At 42.9% G+C, this 23624-nt stretch overlaps 1 protein-coding gene and 1 long non-coding RNA gene across 3 annotated transcripts in view; one reads left to right on the forward strand and one right to left on the reverse strand.

Annotated features, from left to right (window-relative positions):
• The window catches only part of gas7b (growth arrest-specific 7b), a 625036-nt gene that overhangs the window by 320753 nt on the left and 280659 nt on the right, over positions 1–23624 (reverse strand). The gene's annotated exons all lie outside the window — the stretch shown is intronic.
• On the forward strand, positions 11796–13712 carry LOC140395391 (uncharacterized). Its single transcript, XR_011936171.1, has 3 exons — positions 11796–11925; positions 12062–12127; positions 13250–13712. It is a non-coding gene; the product is annotated as an uncharacterized lncRNA (long non-coding RNA).

The following is a 23624-nucleotide window of genomic DNA, read 5'->3' on the forward strand; positions in this document are numbered from 1 at the left end:
CTAGGTAGGGTGTTTTTTCAGAGGGTCGGTGCAGTATCGATGGGCCGAATGGCCTCCTGCACTGTAGGAATTCGATGGTGGCAACATCAGATCATTTCAAGTGAGCAATGACTCAAATGAGAAGCATACGCCCTTTAAACAGTCTGGTATAACCAACATGTATCTGTTGCCAGGCCTCTTCAGGTGCTTCCCACGGGTGTAATGGGGCTAATGGCAGCAGGTTCAATACTTTGGCGCAAGGCAAACACATTCCTGCCTTCTCTTCGATTTTGGCATCTAGCCCCAGCCACCAACATAGCTTTTGGCTATCTCCTTCAAACCAATTGGGGAAACCAGTATCTTAGTTAAGAACCAGACACCGAGTCAATCTCAGAACACTATGTCGACTCTGGGTAAGACGTCCATGGACAATGTTCAAACCAAACCAAACCAAAGGCACCAGGGGTTGCAGCAAGCACAGTGGGATTCACTTAATTGATTTAATGCACATTTTCTTATTAGTGGTGGAATGTTGACACTCATTTCCCAGGAGAGACAACCTGCCTGTGTGTTAAATTAAGTCTTCAAGTAGAATATGGCTTTAACTTGGGTTTGCTCCTGAAGTCTTTGCTTTAAAAACCATGTTCACGATCTTTGACAGTACTGGATCATTTCTCGTATGCTTCTTATCCACTTGCTCAATGTAGAAAATGCCGATCTGCATCCCCATGAAGGTCTGATTGACAATATTTGACCGTGTATGTGTGCAATGCGCACCTCTGCAGCCTGCTTGCTGCCATTGTTGTAATGCTGATATGAGGTCCAAGGTCCACCTCTGCATCCTGTTAACTGCCATTGTTGTAATGCTGATATGAGGTCCAAGGTCCACATCTGCATCCTGTTCGCTGCCATTGTTGTAATCTTGATATGAGGTCCAAGGTCCACGTCTGCATCCTGTTCGCTGCCATTGTTGTAATGCTGATATGAGGTCCAAGGTCCACGTCTGCATCCTGTTCGCTGCCATTGTTGTAATCTTGATATGAGGTCCAAGGTCCACGTCTGCATCCTGTTCGCTGCCATTGTTGTAATGCTGATATGAGGTCCAAGGTCCACCTCTGCATCCTGTTCACTGCCATTGTTGTAATGCTGATATGAGGTCCAAGGTCCACCTCTGCATCCTGTTCGCTGCCATTGTTGTAATCCTGATATGAGGTCCAAGGTCCACGTTTGCATCCTGTTCGCTGCCATTGTTGTAATCCTGATATGAGGTCCAAGGTCCACCTCTGCATCCTGCTTGCTGCCATTGTTGTAATGCTGATATGAGGTCCAAGGTCCACCTCTGCAGCCTGCTTGCTGCCATTGTTGTAATGCTGATATGAGGTCCAAGGTCCACCTCTTCATCCTGCTTGCTGCCATTGTTGTAATGCTGATATGAGGTCCAAGGTCCACGTCTGCATCCTGTTCGCTGCCATTGTTGTAATCCTGATATGAGGTCCAAGGTCCATTGTTAGCGGACAATAGTCCGTCAATAAAGTGAATTTCCATCTACAAAGGAATTGATCGAATCGTTTTATGCCAAAAATAATTGCCAGGTTTTTGTCCCTCTGTCTGCGCGCAATTGCTTTTATTCTTGGCTTTCGCACCTTGGACCTTAACTATCAGCTTCCCTTCACCTGTGGGCATTATGTGGGAAACCACCACACGACCTCCAGGAGCTGATGTGTCACATGATAGTTGCAGGGGTAAATTTAGGTCAAAATGTGTCAGGACTTCTGACTTCAGTAGCGCCTCTTTGGCTTGCACATATGCCCTCATGTATTTTTTAAGGTAACTTATGGAGTCCCTTGGGATTGGTGACATTTCCCAGATATTCAATTGAAGATTGGAAAAATTTGCACTTTATTTTCAGACTCAAAGAACAAAGAAAAGTACAGCACAGAAACAGGCCCTTCGGCCCTCTAAGCTCGTGCCGACCATGCTGCCCGACTAAACTAAAATCTTCCACACTTCCTGGGTCCGTATCCCTCTATTCCCATCCTATTCATGTATTTGTCAAGATGCCCCTTAATGTCACTATCGTCCCTGCTTCCACCACCACCTCCGGCAGCGTGTTCCAGGCACCCACTATCCTCGGTGTAAAAAACTTGCCTCGTACATCCCTTCTAAACCTATGCCCCCTAGTAATTGACCCCTCTACCCTGGGGAAAAGCCTCTGATTTTCCACTCTGTCTATGCCCCTCATAATTTTGTAGACCTCTATCAGGTCGCCCCTCAACCTCCTTCGTTCCAGTGAGAACAAACAGAGTTTATTCAACCGCTCCTCTTAGCTAATGCCGTCCATACCACGCAACATCCTGGTAAATCTCTTCTGTACTCTCTCTAAAGCCTCCACATCCTTCTGGTAGTGTGGCGACCAGAATTGAACACTATACTCCAAGTGTGGCCTAACTAAGGTTTCTATACAGCTGCAACATGACTTGCCAATTCTTATACTCAATACCCCGGCCAATGAAGGCATGCACTCTTAATCCATAATTTTCTAATCTCTGGATTGCGGCATCTAGGTTGCATAGCTGTTTTTCCTCATTCTTTCTAGTAACCAAGATGTAATATAAGTAACACTGGGCTCTGTCTAATCCACTTAAAATTTAATCTATAACTCGTTGGAACAATGCTAGTGCGGAAGTGATGCCAAATGGTAATCTTTTGCATCAAAATAACCCTTTGCGTGTCACAATCGTCAAGAACTGTTGTGAATCTGGATCCACATTTGAAAAAATGAAATGAAAATCACTTATTGTCACAAGTAGGCTTCAATGAAGTTACAGTGAAAAGCCCCTAGTCGCCACATTCCGGCACCTGTTCGGGGAGGCTGGTACGGGAATTGAACCGTGCTGCTGGCCTGCCTTGGTCTGCTTTCAAAGCCAGCGATTTAGCCCAGTGTGCTAAACCAGCCCCATTTATTTGAAGATGTGCTTGATTGAGGTCAATTTTACTGAAGTGTTGACATCCACCCAACCCTGAAAACATGTCATCAGTCAAGGGCAGAGAGTACAGCACTGCATACAGTACAAGATTAATAGTAACTTTAAAATTGCTACAAACGTGTACAAATCCACTTTTTTTCATCATAGGTACAATCAGCATGGTCCAATTACTCATATTAATGGTAAGAAGTCTTACAACACCAGGTTAAAGTCCAACAGGTTTGTTTCGATGTCACTAGCTTTCGGAGCGCTGCTCCTTCCTCAGGTGAATGAAGAGGTATGTTCCAGAAACATATATATATATATATAGACAGATTCAAAGATGCCAGACAATGCTTGGAATGCGAGCATTAGCAGGTGATTAAATCTTTACAGATCCAGAGATGGGGTAACCTCAGGTTAAAGAGGTGTGAATTGTGTCAAGCCAGGACAGTTGGTAGGATTTCGCAGGCCAGATGGTGGGGGATGAATGTAATGCGACATGAATCTCAGGTCCCGGGATTCATGTGTGCAGAACTTGGCTATAAGCTTCTGCTCGGCGATTCTGCGTTATTGCACGTCCTGAAGGCCTGGAACATACCTCTTCATTCACCTGAGCAAGGAGCAGCGCTCCGAAAGCTAGTGATATCAAAACAAACCTGTTGGACTTTAACCTGGTGTTGTAAGACTTCTTACTGTGCTCACCCCAGTCCAACGCCGGCATCTCCACATCATATCAATGGATTCAAGGACTCCTGTTCTGACCAGATGCTCTAACTCTGCCTCTACTTTAGGTCTGATTGCGTACAGCACTGGCCTGACTTTCTACCTTGATCGTCAGCTTTACTGAGATATCCTTCAGCCTGCCCAGCTCACCGTTGAAGACAATGGCACGTTTCTTCAAGATTTTGGTAGGCCTGATTCGGAGTCTAATCTTTTCCAGCAAGGTCTTCCCATTAATGCTGCATAATTCCCCTTGACTACATGCAAGGACAATTCCCCTTGACTACATGCAAGGACAAATTTGCCGTCTATTCCTTTAATTGCACTGTTGCTGGGCAGCAAGGTGGCACAATGGTTAGCATTGCTGCCTCACGGCGCAGAGGTTCCAGGTTCGATCCCGGCTCTGGGTCACTGTGTGGAGTTTGCATATTCTCTCTGTGTTTGCGTGAGTTTCGCCCCCACAACCCAAAGATGTGCAGGGTAGGTGGATTGGCCATGCTAAATTGTCCCTTAATTGGAAAAAATTAATTGGGTACACTAAATTTTTTTTTAAATTAATTGCACTGTTAGATCAATACGTCCCCTCAACGGAACCACTTCTCCAGTGTAGGTTTTTAACACTATCTTCGAGGGTTGCAGCTTTTCTTAACAGTTTTTGGTACCAGCAAGACGGCTGCCCAGTGTCACCATCATCTTCACCGACTGACCATCCAGTAATGAAGTAACCCAATATCGTTTTGTTGCACCAGCAATAGTTTTTATCTTTAATGACCGTTCATCTTCGGACTGTGAATAGACTTTCACTTTGCGTCCTTTTTGTACCACATGCACACTTTTTCTTTTATTCAGTTTCCCATTTGATTTATTCGGCTCTTTTTCCAAGTTTTGACTGAAGCTGGCTTCTTTTTCTGACAAGCATGTTCAATGTTGGCCTTTCGGCACATGATGTCTGCATCAACAATCTGCTGCTGAGTGCGAGCCTGTGGCTGTGTTCGAGTTTGGGCTGACCTCTTGTCAATTCCTGTTCTCAAACTCAACTTTTGAGCTTCTTTGGCTGCTAATTCCATCGATACGCAACTTCCGAAGCTTTTTTTAAAGTCAGGTTGCTTTTGGTTAACAACAGCTTTTGAATAGCCTCACTCCTTAAACCACAAACTAATTTATCTCTGATGGTAACGTTTAACACATCCTCAAACACGCAGTGTTCAGCTAGTCTTTTCAGGATAGCAACAAACTGTGCAATCGATTCACCATCTTTTTGGTTGTGCTTATGAAACCTAAACCTTTCTGCGATGACTAAACCTTTCTGCGATGACCAAAGCTTTCAGTGAATAGTGGCCCTGCAATATTTCCACTATTTCAACGTGGGTTTTCGTGACTGGCTGTTCTGGCTGCACCAGATTCCTCGGGCGGTTAAATATCCCTCCCCCCCATAATGCTCAGGAAACTTGGGACTACTATATCTGCTGTTATCCTGTTCGCTTGGTCAAAATAGTTGAATCTCTCTGTACATGAGCTCCACCTCTCTGCATTCATCAAATGATCCCTCAGCACCAAAATCTCCTGCATTTTTCACGATATCTTTTCACTATATCTTGCTTCCTTTTACCCAAAACAAGGCAAACCTAAGCTCATCCTGTTTGCCTTTCATGTTTGACAACAGCGCCAGCTCTAAATTTGCTATCGCAGAGTACATACTACCCATGATGCTCCTGGTGCTGTTATGGATCGCTTATCACTTCCAACAGAGCACGTGGCAAACACCTTTCCAAAGTTTTCTTCGAATTCATCAATGATTTTCTGGTTTCTCCGGCGGCTGGAAGGTCGTTTGGCTCTCCGTCGCCGGATTTCATGGATGATATTAATTATTATATTTTAGGTGCCTACAAACAAAGTTCTCCTATCCCGTCGCCAGTTTTTATATGGTGGTTTTAAAATTGGTCTGAGTGCTCAAAGATTCACATAAATGGAGAGCTTTATCTTTTTTTAAATAAATTTAGAGTACCCAATTCATTTTTTCCAATTAGGGGGCAATTTAGCATGGCCAATCTACCTAGCCTGCACATCTTTGGGTTGTGGGGGCGAAACCCACACAATCACGGGGAGAATGTTCACATGGGGAGAATGTCAATCCACCTAGCCTGCACATCTTTGGGTTGTGAGGGCGAAACCCACACAAACACAGAGAGAATGTGCACAAGGGGAGAATGGCTCCACACGGACAGTTACCCAGAGCCAGGATCGAACCCGGGAGGCAGCAGGCTAACCCACTGCGCCATCGTGCTGCCCTCATGAAGAGCTTTATCAGAAGATGTTGGCATTACAGACTGCTATGTTAAGGCCCGTTTGCATGCACTGCCCGTTTTCCCGCACTAATGGCAGATGACGTCTCGTGATTGGTCTCTTAAAGTGCCCCTGTTGCACTGCAAGGCTGCTAGTGAGAAAAGACTAGAAATACCATAAATACACAACATTCAGGAAGCAGCATTAAAAATAATTCTGTTGCTGTGTTTTAATATTTTTGTTTATTAATTATAAAAATATTCGAGATGGGAAGAAAAAGGTTTTCTCGACTCGATATGTGGTAGAAGACTAGATGGCAGGCGGCGAAACACAAGGAGGCAGCATGCGGGCACAGTGGTCAGCACAGCTGCCTCACAGCGCTGAGGACCCAGGTTCGATCCGGCCCTGGGTCACTGCCCAAGTGGAGTTTGCAAAATCTCCCAGTGTCTATGTGGTCTCAGCCCCACAACCAAAGATGTGCAGAGTAGGTGGATTGGCCATGCTAAATTGGCCCTTAATTGGGGAAAGAAAATTGGGTACCAAAAGAACAAGGAACAGGAGTGAGCCATTCAGCCACTGTGGGTTGCTTCACACTGGGGTTTCAACATGGCAATGCAATTGCAGCATTTCACGTGCACCGGCATCCAGTTAAACCTCTGTAAAAACAGTTTGCACCAGAGACTAAATACACTTGGTACAGACGCAACACTGAGTCACAATGCATATGTCAAACTGGCTCTTGTTAAGACATCTACCCATTTCCTGCCACAAGGATAGGAAAAAAAGAGCATGTATTGAACTAGCTAGCCGGCGACTATGGAAACACTCATACATGCATTCAAATGGTCATCTCAATAATTAATGTACAGGCAGTTCATACCAATGTGTACATATTTCATGTCACCATCAAATCAAACATACTTTTTTTAATAAGGCATATTACTTCCTCCATTAAAATTAATGATTTTAGAAAAACTAACATTTGGAAAGGAACAGGAGAGAAAATCAATGAGCGATCGTAGCTTTTAGATATGTCTAAGCACAGCAGGTTGTTACCTACCATGTATTATACGATTGTAGCCATCTCAGATGGCCACCTACAAAGGACCATGTGAATTATGGTCAACCCAGGACTCAGACACACTCAGAGCTTGTGTGTGTATTTGCAACCCAGATAGCTAGACGCGATCGAAACCCCGGCTCATTTGCATTCTAATGGCCCATTTCCCCAGAACAAAAGGACTGTACTCAGGTAACCGATACAGATACAGACTAACCGGCACCACTCCCTTTTCTGAGAACGCCCAAACAACCAAGGTCAATGACCGCTCAGGACACGCCCAGCCATCAAGGCACCCGCCCCATTATTGGCCAAATTCGAAAGCACTAAACGAAGCCTGTCGAATTATTGGGTCCAAAGCTAAGGACCGCCCCAAAGAGTGCAAAATCCCAGTGGGATAAAAAGAGACACAGCCATGTGTTCGGTCTCTCTTGGCCCCGGCCTATGCCTAAAACCAAGTGTAGCATTACGACCAGAAGACAAGTTCAAGACAAACGATCTCTACCAGATGGATGAACCCAGCAGAAACGAAGCCACTTCTTCTACCCAGCCACGCAAGGTTCGAACAAAGGCCTTGTTCATCTGCAAGTTGCCCTGAAGTTAAGTATAGGTTATTGTAGTTGTTAGGTGTAGTTTTATGTTGTATGTCAAAATAATCCGTGTGTGTAAATAAACTATCTTTGAACGTGAACTGACTAACTGGGTGTTTGGTCTTTGATCGATATCCGGTAAAGCCTTGTGGTGGGATACCTGGCGACTCTGAAAAGCAATATTATCATTAATAACTGCCATATCTAGTTAATTTGGCAACATTATTGCCGACTCTGGTGGGATAGTATTCCACTCATTAAAAAGAGCAACACTATAGACTATTAGACGTTTTAGTTGCTGTGAAATGAAGAGTCTAAGTTCTTGTTCCTTTTCACCAAACACCATTTATTTCACTTCCACAGCCTCTGCACAAAACTCTTAACAACACACCACCTGGCAGAGGCCACCTGAAGACCCTTTACATATCAGTGTCAATTAATGGATACTTAACATAAATGAGACAACTAATTGCAATGTCTCTTAACCCATTACTTAACATAGACCTTTCACGCTTCAGCAACGTAGCTTAAAAGCTGCAAAGTACAGAGTACAGTGATGCACTTTCCCAGACCACTGACAGCAGGAGCCCTTAGAAAGAAAGAACGTGTCACGCAAATTTACTTAGCGCCTCTTATAAACTTGGAAAGTCTCAAAAAATACTTTATGCCAATAATGTACTTCAGCAGTATTGCGTTTCTGGAAGAGAGGGGTCCTGAGCCAACACGAGATGTCGCTTTCACAGGAGGCAGTGCAACAAAGAAAAATAACTTGAGAGTTGAAGGCCGATGCAAGCATGTGTTTTGACCACTGGCAGCCAAAGCGATTTTGCCTACTTGTGGATAGCGACTGCACGTCGCACGTTCGCTGATCCTTCACCAGCTGTGGAAAGGTACACTGGAGAGGAACAAAATCCGAAATCACAGTTTTAAAACTGCATCGGTGTGAACTGCTACAGGGAACATTTTTTTTGTTCTTCCAGATGTTGCGGAATCTATTCCTTAAAATAAAATTAGCTTATACTGCACCAATAGATACAGAGGGAATATTGTAAAACAGCTTCTCAAGGTCATTCTGCAAGATAAACAGGGCAAAACTTGCTCAAGAAACTCAACGGCTGTTTTTAGTACTGTTATGTTATACGCAACATGTGAAAGTAATCTCTCCCCTGCCATTCTCTCTGTTGTAACTTATTTGAATGCAGGATGATGGCTACAAATGATTAGTATGTTATTGATAAATTGGCTCATACAGCTCCTGGAAATCATAATTAGTCAAAGGATTTTTACACCAGTGATTTAGGAACACTTCCACATGTTCTGAACAACAACATGTTATATTAAGCATTCTAAATGTGCCATGCTCTGCTTTGGGGACTTGTTTGATAAGGCGAGATCCATTTAGTGAGCAGTAATCAGCCTTGTTTCAAACTGAAGCCATCATTCACAGTTTCTCATTACACAGCCACACAGGGATATACAATCTGATATGGCCCAAGGGTTGTTTTTAGTAAACCAGAGAAACCACAACCACAAGTGCAGGTTATGAGAAGAACAGATCAGGTTCATCCCACATTTCTTCAAATGCAACATTATCTTCTTAGGTGGGATTTTAACATTTGTTTATGATTTTGACTATATTAAGCTTGTTTTGTTTTTTGTTTATCAATGTCATCTTTAAGCCATTATTACCTCATTTGATTTTTTTTCAGTAACAACATTCCACAAGCTAACTGGTCCATACCCATTGGCTTGGCAAGAGTGTGGATGCACTGTTTTATAGGTTGTGCATTCTGCTATTAGAATGTCCGACTTCTCCTGTTGCATCTTAGATATACAGAGTCACATTCCCATGTGCCGATCGACGTGCGACAGAACACACAGCCTCATAGCACGGGTGGGTTGACAAAAAATTAGACACTCTAAATTTTTTCTTTAAGTACTCTATAAATCTTTCTGAACAGACCTTCAGACCTTTTTCCTACCTGTACGACTTATTCATGTAAAGCAAAGGCAAGTGAAGTGCGCTGCATGCTGATTGCTCACAACACTGACTGCGAGAGCTCTGTGTTCAAAGTGTAAATATTTATTTTGTTTTTACCATTTGAAGTTGATGATAGTTCTATTAATATATAAATAATTAAGCACTTTTTATAACTCTGAAATTTTTGGCGTGCATTTAATCTTATTCATGATATATCTATTTTTGTTCTTTGTTATATATATATATATAAAAAACTTGCAACACCTTTTACACATATACACACACACTTTGTATATGCGCACACACATACCTATAGTTATAGCTTCCTACCAATATATCCATCTTTATGTACACCTGCCAAAATGCTTGATAGTGACAGACAAATTTTAGAGGGACTTCTGGATGATTCACTTTACTGACAACTCTGTCAGATCTAAGAGGTTGATTATTCAAATGAGTAAAAGTTTCCAGTCTATCCATGTCCAAGTATAAAAAGCCAAACATCCTGTGAGGAGGTTGGCTGTGTGCCTCTTTCTGGGGAACATAAGTGCATATTTTCATGATGAAGGAATGTTAACAACTTCTCTCAGGTTGGAGCAATCTTGAGAAGTTTCAGGTGGGAGAAAGAACGTATAATGGTTTAGACTTGCAGGTCAATCACAAGTTAAAGACAAAATAATAAACTATTAGAGATGCAAACATTTTAGAAGAAGTTTAGACAATAGCCCAGTTGTCATTCCCACAATGAGAGTTTAATTTGAAATCTCTTTACTAACAACATTTTGGAAATAATAAGCTGTTATCAAGAGAAGTGAGCATGAAGGTGTTGGATTGTTGTAAACACCCAGCTAGTTTACTAATGTCTTTGAGAGAATGTATCCATTTTGCGGTTACCCTTTTATATGATATCAGCAGAGGCTAGGTGCCAAGTGGATCACATTCTAAACTTGTAAAGCAACTCAACCAGCAAGGCTTAAAAGGAATGTAATGAAATACTCATTCCTGGCCTAGAATGCAGCTGTAACAATGTAGAAGAAGGTCCTTACCACCACCCAAAACAGAATTGTTTTATTTTTTATTATTCATTCATGGGATGTGGGCGTCACTGGCTGGGCATTTATTGTCCATCCATTTCACACATTTAAGAGTCAACCACACAGCAATGTGGATCTGGAATCACATGTAGGCCAAACCAGGTAAGTACAGCAGATTTCCTTCTCTAAAGGACATTAGTGCCAATCGTTAGAATTTGTTTCAGTCCAGATTTTTATTGAATTCAAATTTGAAGAGGTGGCATGGTGGCGCAGTGGTTAGCACTGCTGCCTCAAGGCGCCTAGGACCCGGGTTCGATCACAGCTCCGGGTCACTGTCTGTTTGTAGTTTGTACATTCTGCGTGGGTGTCAACTCCACAAACCAAAGATGTACAAAGAAGGTTGATTGGCCATGCGAATTTACCCCTTAATTGGAAAAAAAAAATTGGAAAATCTAAATTTATATATTTTTTAAATGATAGAATTTGAACCAGGGTCCCCATATCTCTGGACTACCAGATCTGTGACAATGCCACTATCTCATCGCCTCCCCTCGTCCAATACTCTTGATCGGTGCCCTTGATACTCGGCTTAATATCCATCTTATCTACCCCCAGCACTATGTCTGCAGGGGGGCGGCACGGTAGCACAGTAGTTAGCACTGTTGCTTCACAGCACTAGGAACCCGGGCTTGATTTGTGGCTTGGGTCCTGTCTGTGCAGAGTCTGCATGTTCTCCCCATGTCTGCGTGGGTTTCTCCGGGTGCTCCGGTTTCCTCCCACAAGTCTGGAAAGACATGGGCCGGGATTCACCAATCCTATGGCCAAGTTCTGGCGCCGGCGTGAAAAGTGGCACGAGCCACTCCGACGTCAATGGGCCTCACCTGGCAGCTATCCACCCCTTCCCAGGGGGCTAGTACGGCGCTGGAGTTGTCTCCGCAGCTCTGGCGCCTGAAAGCCGGGGCGCCAGCACGAGTTTGCGCATGCGCGTGGGTTCCCATCTCCGCACCGGCCCCCGGCAATATGGCAGAGCCCTACAGGGGCCCGGCGCGGAGAACACAGGCCCCCACAGAACCAGCCCGCCCACCGATCAGTAGGCCCCGATCGCAGGCCAGGCCTCCGTGGAAGGCCTCCCCCGGGGTCGGATCCCCCCATCCCCCCACCAGGACAGCCCCCGCAGTCAGAACTCTGAGGTCCCGGCGGGTTGGACCATATGTGACCCACGCCGGCTGGACTCGGCCGAACTCGGAGGGCACTCGGCCCATCAAGGCCCAGAAAATCTCCAATGTCATGGGAACACCTGCACCTCCAGGTCAGCAACCATCATTGACAGTATTTCTCTTTTAATGTCAGAATATCTTTGAATTTCCTACTGTAAGATTATCATGGATGGATCTACTTATGAATCATCTTTTTACTCATTCACTTGCGTTTGTTTTATTTTTCAGAGTTGTCTGCGACAATGCAGTGGTTTGAGCAATGTTAAAATACAAACAGGCCAGAGCTTGTACTTGGTGAGTGACTGAAGTTTCTCAGTTACATTGGTAAGCATTGTCTGGAAAGCATTGATAAGATAAACTGGCAAATGTAATAACAAGCAAATGTTGCATCAGACCTCAGGGATGGAAAGAAGGGACTACTCCCTAGTTGTGGACAGAGATGACTAGATATGTGAAAGCAGATAAATTTAAGCAAAGCACGGATGGGAATGCTTTGATGGCTGGAGTCAGATGATTGATGCTTTGGGGCATAACAAAGGGAGGTTGTCAATAGTCAGTTTGTAGAGGACAAGAGGTCGTCGGACTTGTGCAAGTAGATGCAAATACTTGCAGGAGCCAAACACTTGCCTCGATAAAAGAACGGAGACACTACGAGGACATAGCACATTATTCTGCCCAATAACCAAGTGCATAATGATCAATCAGGGCTGCAATACATTGCTATGATATAGTCTGTTGCACATCTAATAAAAGGTCTTCTGTCACCAATTGGTATGAAGTTGACTCTTTAATGAAAAATCTTACACTATTTAGTGCCATTATGTAAGAAGCACCACATCAAAGATTAGAGCAGTTTGAGAAGGGCCACAAATACACCCATGGATACTAGACATGGCAAATACATGTGGTCTTGCCAGCATATCCAGTCCAAATAACAAATTATTGAAAGTTGCATTACACAGATTTATTCGCTTATTCACACTTTAAAAGATTTTCTTCATATTTTAAACTTTCGCCAACATAAATTGTCTCTATTTGCTTTTGAAGTCCAATTGGACATCATCTGATGGCAAGATACCCCAAACCATTACTAAGCAGACTGTTGCTGTGAGTGAACTCTGGTCAATCATGCACATCCTTCCCTGGTGATCGATGTAAAATCAATCAATCTCAAAGGCTTGAAGGATTGGGATTTACTAATAGCAAGAGATATAAAATGCAATAGCAGGACAATCTAGGATAATTTTTTTTTTTTTAAAGTGCTTGGAAAGGCTCAAATTCCGCAGCACGAGATCATTTCATCAGTGTAGTATTCTCTTGGGGCAATGAGAAATAATACAGCAGGAATATCAGTCATGCTTTCAAAATGTAAAGTAGAAAATAAAGTCCTGCATTTATATCACATCTTTCCTACAGGACAATAATGACGACACTGGAACATCTGGAGGTTGTGCAAGGCACTATATAAATGCAAGAATTTCTTTACACCACCCAGTATATCATCAAGAGCTTCACAATCATTGAGTATACATCATAAGTGTGGTTGCTGTTGCCTTGTAATTTTTAATGACAACTAACGTAGAGGTCGTACAAACAGTTTCATAAATGAGCATTTAATCGGGCGTCACGGTAGCACAGTGGTTAGCACTGTTGCTTCACAGAGCCAGGCTCCCAGGTTTGATTCCTGGCTTGGATCACTGTCTGTGCGGAGTCTGCACGTTCTCCCTGTGTCTGCGTGGGTTTCCTCCGGGTGCTCCGGTTTCCTCCCACAAGTCCTGAAAGACGTGCTGTTAGGTAATTTGGACATTCTGAATTCTCCCTCCGTGTACCTGAACAGGCGCCGGAATGTGGCAACTATGGGCTTTTCACAGTAACTTCCTTGCAGTGTTAATGTAAGCCTATTTGTGACAATAAAGATTATTGTTATTAATCTAGTGCTTGCTGTCTGAGGAATAAATGTTGGTCAGGAAGCTGGGAGAACTCACTGAACTTCTTCCCAATAGTACTATGTGCAAATTCACACTCTGAACAGGGAGATAAGGCACGATCTACTCTCTCTTCTGAAAAAAGGCACCTCTTACAGGATCGGTCCTTTGTGGGCCATTTTGAGGTGAGAAGGAAGGTCTTCACTCAGAGGGTTGTGAATCTTTGGTATGCTCTATCCCAGGGGGCTGTGGAAGCTCAATCATTGAACCTGTTCAAGACAAAAACCGATAGGTTGTGGCGTTGTGATGGATGGTCAGCCATCTAATCGAATGGAGGTGCAGACCCAGCGGGCTGAATGGCCTATTCTTGTTCCTATGCACTGCTCTGACGTGTAGATTATGCATTCATCCACATCACGGCCTTTTAACATGAAGGTAATGGGAATGCAGAATTATTATTTTTTCAATGCAATACCTTCTTATGGCTATTGCAAATGGTTAAAGCAATTTTAACTAATATAAATTCCCACTCTTGCTGAGTATTTGCCAGGATTTCAGTTGCTGTCTTTCTTCCTGCTTTTGAAAGCAACGTTTGACACAACTAATCACCATCCTGGACTTAACCCATCTCTCTCTCTATTTCCCCCTATCCCTCTCTCCAACATTGCTTCCACTTTGTTACTATCCTTCATTATGGGCTAGTTAAAATGAAAAAAATACCAAGAAAAATCAGCATGGACTTCTTGAGCTGAAGGATCTGATTCTGAGCTGTACATCCTAAGAAATTCTATGCATTGGAGCATCACGATTCCCTCTCCCTGCTTAGCTGTCTCATCACCCTCCTCCCCCACCCCCCACTCCAAGTACACAAATTGTTTCCAATAGAGACCAAACAAGATGATTCATGACCCAAAACAGCTCTGCAGTCATTGGGAGTTTGCATGAGCTAACTAAGTTACATCTTAAATGCATCTGGCAACTTCTGTAATTATGCAGGTGATATTTTGTTAAAAAGTGTGAACATTTTGCTGAAACAGCATGCTTTATTGATGAGAAATGTCTGAATGAAAAAAAATCACAATCTGTGCCCTGAAGGGGATGACGGAGCCTGTTTAACACTCCATATAAACTCATCTGCAGCATGCGACAAGAAAATTAAAGTAGCAGCTGTTTCACTCAAACATTGCAGGTTGCTAAATAGATGAATGTGATAACAATGAATTGTGCAAATAATTATTGCATCTGTGGTAACCTGACCACAAAAAGGTAGTCGGAGCACGTTGTTAATAAAGTTAATAATAAATAGGGTGGCACAGTGATGCAGTGGTTAGCACTGCTGCCTCATGGCGCTGAGGACACAAGTTCTATCCCGGCCCTGGGTCACTGTCCGTGTGGAGATTTCACCCACACAATCCAAAAAAGATGTGCAGGATAGGTAGATTGGCGACACTTAAATTGCCCCTTAATTGGGAAAAAAATTGGGTACTCTAAATTTTAAAAAAGTTCATAAATAAAATTAATCTTTTTAATATCTGACAATAACAAAGTTATTAAAAATGGGCAGCACGCTGGCGCAGTGGATTAGCCCTGTTGCCTCACGGCGCTGAGGTCCCAGGTTCGATCCCGGCTCTGGGTCACTGTCCGCGTGGAGTTTGCACATTCTCCCTGTGTTTGCGTGGGTTTCACCCCCACAACCCAAAAGATATGCAGGGTAGGTGAATTGCCCCTGAATTGGAAAAAATGAATTGGGTACTCTAAATTTAAAATAGAACCAAGTTATTCAAATATAGTATGGACTCAAAAGCGAAAGCAGTTATTTAAACACTGAAATAACAGTAGGGCGGCACAGTGGCGCAGTGGTTAGCACAGCGCCGAGGTCCCAGGTTCGATTCCGGCTCACTGTCTGTGTGGAGTTTGCATATTCTCCCCTTGTTTGCGTGGGTTTCGCCCCCACAACCAAAGATGTGCTGGGTAGGTGGATTGGCTACGCTAAATTGCTCGTTAATTGGATAACATTAATTGGGTACTCTAAATTTTAAAAAAAACAAAATAACAGTAACGGAATAGAATTAGAAAAAAACAGTTCAATACGAATATATATAGGTAACAACTAATGATGTTGCAGCACTTCAACAATGGATTCAAATAAGAAGATGCATAATAGCAACTGCATCAAAGTCACTCAGAGAGAGTTAAACCCGATCTTACAGATTACTCATTTAAAAATCCATTTCAATCATTTATTGCTGAGTGAATAGGAGAATAAAAGGTTCTGAGAACTTCTGAATTTCTCCACTATTTGTTCTTATTTAAAGTATTGTAGGATACTGGAAATAATGAGAACAGTCCTTCTAAATTTAAAGTGCCCTAGGGCATTTTACAGCATTTGAAAAGCTGAAATACAAGTTGTGATTGTTGTAAATTCGACCCTCAAGTTAGTAGTTTACTTTTTATTACCACAGCACAAGCCCGATTCCGGAGGCCGAGCTCAATTGGATAATCTCAACTGGGGTTTCAGCAGTGACACCATAATTGGCTCAGTGAAGCCTCATCCAGGGAACTTGTGGTGGCGTATGGGGGATAATAAAAGAGAAAAACAGTCAGCAGTTCCTTCTCCTGATGGCAGTAAGGTGGCCAACCATCACATTTTTTAAACAGGATCATCCATAATTTCACTGATTGTCCCACTTCCCAAATTTATTTTTCCCAGGACAGCATTTGTTCTATATTTCAAAAGCTTTGATTGGTCAGCAAACTGAAAGGTTGCCTGGTATGGAGGGCATTAGCTATGAGGAGCGGTTGAATAAACTCGGTTTGTTCTCACTGGAACGAAGGAGGTTGAGGGGAGACCTGATAGAGGTATACAAAATTATGAGGGGCATAGACAGAGTGGATAGTCAGAGGCTTTTCCCCAGGGTAGAGGGGTCAATTACTAGGGGGCATAGGTTTAAGGTGAGAGGGGCAAGGTTTAGAGTAGATGTACGAGGCAAGTTTTTTACGCAGAGGGTAATGGGTGCCTGGAACTCGCTACCAGAGGAGGTGGTGGAAGCAGGGACGATAGTGACATTTAAGGGGCATCTTGACAAATACATGAATAGGATGGGAATAGAGGGATACGGACCCAGGAAGTGTAGAAGATTGTAGTTTAGTCGGGCAGCATGGTCGGCACGGGCTTGGAGGGCCGAAGGGCCTGTTCCTGTGCTGTAAATTTCTTTGTTCACTGCCACTTTGCGCCGTTTGTTCCATCTTGCGCTCCCACTGCTGGGCACATGGTGGCGTTGGAGCTCCCAGAGATCAGTCGAGCTTAAAGATGGTCAGGTTTGAATCCAACTTCCTTTTCCACTCCCCTCTCACAGCCAACAACAGCGTCCCACCCCCTCCCCACCCATCTCAAAATAAAAGTGTCCCTTATTGTGTTTCATAATTCCAGCAGGACTCACTTGGAACCAAAGAGTGTTTGTGCGGACACTGCAAAAGAGCAGAACAGGTCCCAGGTGACCTCCCTCCACACAGTGAGTATCTTGCTCACACAGCCTTCGAACCTCCCACACATGGCGACTTGGGTGACACAGGACCAACTGACACTGGGAAAGCACTATCCTGCATGAAACCGTAACTTCAAGAGGGGTAAAACAAACTGGTGAGATAAAACAATTCTGCAGCTCACTGGGTTCACTCTACTCGTCCCTGGGATGAGAGGTTATCTAATGAAGAAAGGATGAACAGGTTGGAGTTTAGAAGAATGAGACTTGACCTTATTGAGACATAGAAGATACTGAGGGGCTTTGATCAGACACCGAGAGGATGCTTCCTCTTGTGGGAGAGACTAGAATGAAGGGGCACAGTTTGGGACAGAGGTGAAGATGTTTTTTTCTTTCTCAAGAGGACAGTTAGTCTGTGGAACACTCTTCCCCAGAAAGCATTGGAAGCTGAATCAATGAATTTATTCAAGGCAGAGTAAGACAGATTTTGGATATACAAAGAAGTCGAGGGTTATGGGCTGAGGGGATTGGGGAGGTGGAGATGGCAAAGTGGAGCAACAATCTTATACAATATTGGAGCGGGCTCGAAGGGCTGAATGGCCTACTCCTGCTGTCATAATATACACCAGTATATCATGGTGCAGCCACACACTGATGGACACACAGTGGGTCCAATCAACACACACAACATCGCAGCCGATCACCAGTGAGAGCACATGCACTATAAAGACAGGGGGCATCAGAGTTCCCGCTCATTCGAGTAGCAGCTAGCTAGGAGCTCACAGCCTGCAACACAGACATTCACCATGTGCTGAGTGCATCGACTGGTTAGGACAAGGCAAAGGTCTTTAGTTAAAGCTAGTATCGTATTTACCCACAGTTCAAGTATGTTTAAATAGTTAATCTTTTGATGAAATAGTGTTGCACTACTTCAAGTGTTGGTGACCTGTATGTGATCCAGAACACCCAACACATCACCTGCTCCTATGTCTCATTTCCTCGGTGGAACAGTGGTGCCTCACAGCGCCAGGGACCCTGGTGACTGTCTGTGTGGAGTTTGCACGTTCTCCCCGTGTCTGCATGGGTTTCTTCCGGGTGCTCCAATTTCCTCTCACAGTCCAGAGATTATTTGGATTGGCCATGCTAAATTGCCCCTTATTGTCAAAGGATGTGCAGGTTTGGTGGAGTTATGGGATGACAGGAGTAAGGCAGGTGAGTGAGCTGAGGTAGGGTGTTCTTTCAGAGTTAGTGTAGACCTGAATGGCCTCCTTCTGCATTGTAGCGATTCTATGATTGAGAGTTAGCAGTTGGTCAAGGGCTTTTGGCTGAAATCACCGAGGTTCCGGTGGTATATGCTGCAGATGAAAGACTCAATTGGCTCAACATCTAACAATCCATTGTGATGTCGCTGGCATTACATGTAACTTCATTGGGAGCCATGGAGACAAGAGGGGCGGATTGACATTCTTCCTCAGCACCCACTTTTAAAAGCCTTTTTTAAAAAGAAAAGTGCTGCACAGCATTACATCTTCAACATTTGTGGAAAAGAAATTCAAATTATTTAATTTATTTAATGAACCAGGCACCAGCAAGAGCTGATTGATACCTTCACGGAGATGAGAAAATGTGGAAAAGAAAGTAGTTAGGCCAAGAGCCAACTGAAAACGGTTTCAGTCTGGAAAATGCTAGAAATCTCAATTTCAAAACTGAATCTGTGGCCGATTCAGATGTTTTGGGCACAATTATGCAATTTTCTGCAGTCATCATTGAAAAAAATATCAACCACTATTGGAAAAAAATCAAATCCTCAAACAGGACAGCAGCATACCTCACGTTACTGTAGTGATCTCTGTATATGTTAATACATGATTAGTTAATGTGCAGTCAGTACAGTCAGATGATCACTAGATGGCAACATGAACAGGAACTATATCAGGAGTTTCCCACTCTTTCTTAGTGTTAGTGTGTGTGTATTGCAGCTGGAGGATAGACTTGGCCAGCTCAGAGTGTAGTGTCTTATATTAATTGTTAATTTAATCTATTCTTAGTTAATTCTAATACCAATCAAAATATTAAAGTAAAAAAACTCACAAGTATATTATTTTGTTACTCAATAAATATTGTCATCAACTGGAAGACTTCAACTGTTTATCATCAGGTTAAATACAACTCGGCAAAACAAAGGAGTAATGTATCTATTACATCTCTGTAATATCTGTTATGTAACAGTTACCATCTCTTTCGTGGGATTAGAAGCACATAAACAGTTAGATATAAAGTAAAGTCGCCATAGTACCAGGTGACCATAGGCTGCTTTCTCCTTTTGAGGAAGAATTGAACACGTGTTGTTGGCCTCGATCTGCATCATGAACCAGCTGTCCAGCTAACTGAGCTGGTGGATGTATCCCCTAATCTGACACAAAAAGCCCAAAATTGTCCATTCTGCGAGCAATGGAGTTTTTTTGCAAAGCCCATCATCTTTTGGATAATTAGAATTCTGAAAGTCACGGAGCTCCCCACTGTGGCTCGGCTGTTGCCCAATACATTTCTCTTCGTGCCATGAATTGTCGAACAGCACGGTAATAGCAACTGTTCAAAATGGCATCAACCTTTTGCAAATCACACTGAAAATAAGACGATCAGTGCCTGTTACCATGGTAACAACCATTTGTATCCGAGATTTAGAAGTCCCCATCCAGTGGTGGCAAGACGTCGTGCCGTGTTTGAGCTACTGGGATGTTGACTACCATTCTTTATGGGAGGCTGAACACTGCAGGGTCAGAGCAAAATCAAGAGAGCTTGACTGTCAAAGATATACAAGATCAGAGCAAACTAATCCTTGACCTGGTTCTAGTGTGGTTATCCTTAAAGACCTTGGCAGGAACTAATATGGCAGACATTTTTTCTGCCTGGATTCATTATATTGCGAGCACATATTTGAATGGTACATTTCTTTTTAAAAAGGGTCAAGTTCAAAGCATAATTTAGAACAATGTTCTCATTGAATGGCCATCAAAAATAATTAATTTTTTTCGAAATTGATGGAATGACAGTTTTCTGGAAAGCTTAGCTCTGTGCCGATCTACTGCAATGTTGCTGATTGACCTTTTATTGAGGTGACAATATCAGACAGGTCTCGCTCAACACACTGTAACACAAAGCAATATGGACCTGTATCCCCAGTTGGGCATATGAAGGCCCTGGACTTTCCGGGAACAGAAAAACTGCAAGAGAAATTGTTGTATTAAAATTAAGCTTTTCATAGTTTAATAAAGCGTTTCTGTTGGTCCTTGGACACAGATCTAGATACTTAGCAATGATGATCCTTTGCCTCCACTCACTGGGTGACAAATGAAGATGGTGGGGGGGGGGGGGGGGTCACAATACAAGAGGAGGCCAATTATCCATAAAAATAAGTGTAAATGTTCACCATTCCACATCTTGTTGTATATCAATTGTATTTAGCTGTAAGCCATCCTGAGTGAACAGTGGCTGTTGTTCATGTGAGTGAAACTGGCCTCTGATACTGAAATTCGTTATTATCCCTCAAATGATCAATTGAAGAGCAGCTAAGCCTACAGTTATGATGGAGATGTGCAACATGAAGGATGCTACCTTTCAGCTGCAAAGTGCAATGTCACCAGTACTGAAGTGATGGGTAGCAACTACCATGCAACCATACTATTTGAGTACTTGTTGGAGAATGGAAGCCATTTACAAACAGGATTGTTTCAGACCATGATCAAATCAGAAGTGAGCAACTAATCTTTTGTGGGACAAAGTATCAGTATTTTTCTGTTTTCATGTTATGAAATTGGGAATTATATGATCGCAATGCAATGGTTCTAAAGTGACTGGAGAGTTCCCAGATGTCTTCCAAAGACAGATGTATGGAGTTACGAAGAACACTGCACTTCAGGGAGGAAGGAATTTGCAACACTGGAATCAAATATTTTTGAAAATGAAATTGCTGACCGCCAAAGGATGAGAATGTAAACATAAATCGACCATCTTCCACAAAGCACATCAACTCTGATCCTTTGACCATGTCCAATAGACGCCACCAGAGACGGCATCTCAGCTACTGAACCACTTGAAAGTTCTGCATATACACATCCACATCCCCAAAAGATAACTGAGTGGATCTCCCAAACATCTTTGACAATGAGTCATCCAGACGCGAAACGTTAGCTCCTTTTCTCTCCACAGATGCTGTCAGACGTGCTGAGATTGTCCAGCATTTTCTGTTTTTGTCTCCCAAATATCTGTCCATCCTCAGGGACGGCATGGTGGCGCAGTGGTTAGCATTGCTGCCTCACAGCGCTGAGGACCCATGTTCGATCCATGCTCGGGTTATTGTCCGTGCAGAGTTTGCGCATTCTCCCCGTGGCTGCCTGGGTCTCACCCCGACAACCAGAAGATGTGCAGGGTAAGTGGATTGGCCATGCTAAGTTGACCCTTAATTGGAAAAAAAATGATATATGTAAAAAAAGATGAAAATATCTGTCCCTCCTCAGATCTCCACTTGTTAGCTCTGCCCAGCTTTGATCTACAGGCATTTCTGAAGTGCCTGCACAGACATCCTTTAGCCAGCAAGTCTAATGTAAACTGGGTAACCAGTGTCTTTGTAACATTTCACATTCTGGGGAGATAGATCTCTTTAACCTCCATGTTATGTCCAGATAAGGTATTTCCTATTCAGAACTACAAACATGGACAGTGATCCTGTGGAGGTCCTGGAAATGTATTTTATATTTTAAAATGGACACTTACAAGGTGGCTAGGATGGCTGCTGAAGTCAGGTAACTTTTGCACATTCAACACAGGCTATTTCAAGCTTCTGGAAAGTTCTAACTGAATCACCTTGCTTTGGAATGGACATATCACGACAAATGTTATCTGTGAGATTTACATTTGATGCTATCTGTGACTTACCCAAACCAAGGCTGGAATTTTCCTTCACAATGCCGGGATCTTCCAGTCCCGCCAATATGAATGGAAATTTCAATGGCTCAGCAGCCCCACCGTGTTTTGGGGGTAGGAAATTCCAGCCCTAGTGTCAATAGGTCTCTAGACATCTCATCTTCAAGATCAATGTTTCCCAAAGAGAGTTGAAAAGATAATTTCAACACAAACTAAGTTTGAAAGGCCACCATAAATCTCTTATTGTATACATTAGTGTTTTAGCTTTATGCCATTCTAGGTGGACGATGGCCATTTATTATGTGAATGAAACTGACCTCTGATACTGAAATTCCTGAATGTTCCAAGATCCAGGCAAAAGCTTAGGCAGTTTGCAGCAGGCATTGAAAGAGGCAGCAGCAGGGCAGCAGGTGGTTAGCACTGCTGCCTCACGGCGCTGAGGTCCCAGGTTTGATCCCGGCTCTGGGTCACTGTCCGTGTGGAGTTTGCACATTCTCCCCATGTCTGCGTGGGTCTTACCCCCACAAGTCAAAGATATAAAGGGTAGATGGATTGACCACGCTAAATTGCCCCTTAATTGGAAAAAATGAATTGGGCACTACAAATTTATTTTAAAAAAGTAAGAGGCAGCAGCTGCAATAAAAGACTGAGGCTGTAATGTGTTTAAAGTCTCCCAGCCTGATTTCTAAATTCAAATTCACCTCGAAGGATATTGGACCTGCTGATACAAAAGCCACAAGTGCCTAACTTCATGACCTGTTGAACATTCAACACTTTGAGGGAATCCTACAATGATGCCGATATCCTACTCCAGCTAATCTACAATTCAAGAGACGGAAAAACTTTCTTCTTCACCAGACCCGCAAAGGCTGTTTTTCTACAATGAACTAGATCCGTGACCTATGAATTATTTTTTTGTTTACATTTGACAAAAGTGCTGTATGATCTTTAACTATGTTTTTGTATGTGTGAAAGAGAGTTGGTGTGCGGGTTTGCGAGTGTATGAATACTGAGTTACCGTCACAGTTTGAATATGTTAATAAATAACGTTCTTTATTTTTAAACTTTCCAAAGTCTGCTGCTGGTTCTTTAAAGTAAACACACAATAAGGGAGGAGGGGGGTTAGAATAACATATATCTATCTTCCCAAATCAACGACATTGAATTGTGGACCGTAGGGAAGGGAATTGGGGTTTCCATTTACTTCTCCTCCTGTCCGTCACACATTTTAACGGGGATTAAAATGAACAAGATTCATCCATATTTCCTCTGTCCTACTCTTACCAGCACTCCATATAGGTGAAATAAGAAGTTGATGAAAGATATTGGAAGCAATTGAAACTGATAAATACCAAATAGATTTATTAGATATTGCTAATTTAATAACTGCCATCATTAGGAAACAAAGGTAGTGTTAAGGGATTTATATTTTCATTGGTAAATATTAAGAATAAGGTAGAG

Source organism: Scyliorhinus torazame, chromosome 18, assembly GCF_047496885.1.
Source record: "Scyliorhinus torazame isolate Kashiwa2021f chromosome 18, sScyTor2.1, whole genome shotgun sequence".
In the NCBI taxonomy this organism is placed as follows: domain Eukaryota; kingdom Metazoa; phylum Chordata; class Chondrichthyes; order Carcharhiniformes; family Scyliorhinidae; genus Scyliorhinus; species Scyliorhinus torazame.